Source organism: Oncorhynchus keta, chromosome 18 (assembly GCF_023373465.1).
Source record: "Oncorhynchus keta strain PuntledgeMale-10-30-2019 chromosome 18, Oket_V2, whole genome shotgun sequence".
Taxonomy (NCBI): Eukaryota; Metazoa; Chordata; class Actinopteri; order Salmoniformes; family Salmonidae; genus Oncorhynchus; species Oncorhynchus keta.
In genome coordinates this window covers 51,453,238-51,456,763 of record NC_068438.1, presented here as the reverse complement: position 1 = coordinate 51,456,763, position 3,526 = coordinate 51,453,238, and positions in this window count along the sequence as shown.

The window sequence follows — 3,526 nt, the reverse complement described above, 5'->3', positions numbered from 1 at the left end:
TACTGCTAATCACCCTCATGTCAAGGTAAGATTGTATCCTGCTAATCACCCTCATGTCAAGGTAAGATTGTATACTGCTAATCACCCTCACGTCATGGTAAGATTGTATACTGCTAATCACCCTCATGTCAAGGTAAGATTGTATACTGCTAATCACCCTCATGTCAAGGTAAGATTGTATACTGCTAATCACCCTCACGTCATGGTAAGATTGTATCCTGCTAATCACCTCATGTCAAGGTAAGATTGTATACTGCTAATCACCCTCACGTCATGGTAAGATTGTATACTGCTAATCACCCTCACGTCATGGTAAGATTGTATACTGCTAATCACCCTCATGTCAAGGTAAGATTGTATACTGCTAATCACCCTCATGTCAAGGTAAGATTGTATACTGCTAATCACCCTCACGTCATGGTAAGATTGTATACTGCTAATCACCCTCACGTCATGGTAAGATTGTATACTGCTAATCACCCTCACGTCATGGTAAGATTGTATACTGCTAATCACCCTCACGTCATGGTAAGATTGTATACTGCTAATCACCCTCACGTCATGGTAAGATTGTATACTGCTAATCACCCTCACGTCATGGTAAGATTGTATACTGCTAATCACCCTCACGTCATGGTAAGATTGTATACTGCTAATCACCCTCACGTCATGGTAAGATTGTATACTGCTAATCACCCTCACGTCATGGTAAGATTGTATACTGCTAATCACCTCACGTCATGGTAAGATTGTATACTGCTAATCACCTCACGCCATGGTAAGATTGTATACTGCTAATCACCTCACGCTATGGTAAGATTGTATACTGCTAATCACCTCACGCCATGGTAAGATTGTATACTGCTAATCACCCTCACGTCATGGTAAGATTGTATACTGCTAATCACCCTCACGTCATGGTAAGATTGTATACTGCTAATCACCCTCACGTCATGGTAAGATTGTATACTGCTAATCACCCTCACGTCATGGTAAGATTGTATCCTGCTAATCACCCTCACGTCATGGTAAGATTGTATACTGCTAATCACCCTCAGGTCATCGTATGACAGTGTATGTAAAAGGATGTTTTAGAAGCATGCTTGGAAAACCCTGTGCCCTGCTCCATCCCTGCTATAACCCTGTTCCATCCCTGTTCTAACCCTGTGTCTATCCCTGCTCCATCCCTGTTCTAACCCTGCTCCATCCCTGTTCTAACCCTGCTCCATCCCTGCTCCATCTACTCAGAAGCCTGCACCATCCCTGCTCCATCCCTGTTCCATCCCTGCTCCATCCCTGCTCCATCTACTCAGCAGCCTGCTCCATCCCTGTTCTAACCCTGCTCCATCCCTGCTCCATCTACTCAGCAGCCTGCTCCATCCCTGCTCCATCCCTGTTCTAACCCTGTTCCATCCCTGCTCCATCCCTGTTCCATCCCTGCTCCATCTACTCAGCAACCTGTTCCATCCCTGCTCCATCTACTCAGCAGCCTGCTCCATCCCTGTTCCATCCCTGTTCTAACCCTGCTCCATCCCTGTTCTAACCCTGCTCCATCTACTCAGCAACCTGTTCCATCCCTGCTCCATCGACTCAGCAGCCTGCTCCATCCCTGTTTCATCTACTCAGCAGCCTGCTCCATCCCTGCTCCATCTACTCAGCAGCCTGCTCCATCCCTGTTCCATCTACTCAGCAGCCTGTTCCACCCCTGTTCCATCCCTGTTCCATCCCTGCTCCATCTACTCAGCAGCCTGCTCCATCCCTGCTCCATCTACTCAGCAGCCTACTCCATCCCTGCTCCATCCCTGTTCCATCTACTCAGCAGCCTGCTCCATCCCTGCTCCATCTACTCAGCAGCCTGCTCCACCCCTGTTCCATCCCTGTTCCATCCCTGCTCCATCCCTGTTCCATCCCTGTTCCATCTACTCAGCAACCTGTTCCATCCCTGCTCCATCTACTCAGCAACCTGTTCCATCCCTGCTCCATCTACTCAGCAGCCTGCTCCATCCCTGCTCCATCCCTGTTTCATCCCTGTTCCATCTACTCAGCAGCCTGCTCCATCCCTGTTCCATCCCTGTTCCATCCCTGCTCCATCCCTGTTCCATCCCTGCTCCATCCCTGTTCCATCCCTGCTCCATCCCTGCTCCACCCTGTTCCATCCCTGTTCCATCTACTCAGCAGCCTGCTCCATCCCTGTTCCATCCCTGTTCCATCTACTCAGCAGCCTGCTCCATCCCTGTTCCATCCCTGTTCCATCCCTGTTCCATCTACTCAGCAGCCTGTTCCATCCCTGTTCCATCCCTGCTCCATCTACTCAGCAGCCTGCTCCATCCCTGTTCCATCCCTGTTCCATCCCTGTTCCATCCCTGCTTCATCTACTCGGCAGCCTGCTCCATCCCTGCTCCATCTACTCAGCAGCCTGCTCCATCCCTGCTCCATCCCTGTTCCATCTACTCAGCAGCCTGTTCCATCCCTGTTCCATCCCTGCTCCATCTACTCAGCAGCCTGTTCCATCCCTGTTCCATCCCTGCTCCATCCCTGCTCCATCTACTCAGCAGCCTGCTCCATCCCTGTTCCTTCTACTCAGCAGCCAGCTCCATCCCTGTTCCATCTACTCAGCAGCCTGCTCCATCCCTGTTCCATCTACTCAGCAGCCTGTTCCATCCCTGCTCCATCCCTGTTCCATCCCTGTTCCATCTACTCAGCAGCCTGCTCCATCCCTGCTCCATCCCTGTTCCATCCCTGCTCCATCTACTCAGCAGCCTGCTCCATCCCTGTTCCATCTACTCAGCAGCCTGCTCCATCCCTGCTCCATCCCTGCTCCATCCCTGCTCCATCTACTCAGCAGCCTGCTCCATCCCTGTTCCTTCTACTCAGCAGCCAGCTCCATCCCTGTTCCATCTACTCAGCAGCCTGCTCCATCCCTGTTCCATTCCATCTACTCAGCAGCCTGTTCCATCCCTGTTCCATCCCTGTTCCATCCCTGTTCCATCTACTCAGCAGCCTGCTCCATCCCTGCTCCATCCCTGTTCCATCCCTGCTCCATCTACTCAGCAGCCTGCTCCATCCCTGTTCCATCTACTCAGCAGCCTGCTCCATCCCTGCTCCATCCCTGCTCCATCCCTGCTCCATCCCTGCTCCATCTACTCAGCAGCCTGTTCCATCCCTGCTCCATCCCTGCTCCATCTACTCAGCAGCCTGTTCCATCCCTGCTCCTTCCCTGCTCCATCCCTGCTCCATCTACTCAGCAGCCTTCTCCATCCCTGCTCCATCCCTGCTCCATCTACTCAGCAGCCTGCTCCATCCCTGCTCCATCCCTGCTCCATCTACTCAGCAGCCTGCTCCATCCCTGTTCCATCTACTCAGCAGCCTGCTCCATCCCTGTTCCATCCCTGCTCCATCCCTGTTTCATCTACTCAGCAGCCTGTTCCATCCCTGCTCCATCCCTGCTCCATCTACTCAGCAGCCTGTTCCATCCCTGCTCCATCCCTGCTCCATCTACTCAGCAGCCTGTTCCATCCCTGCTCCA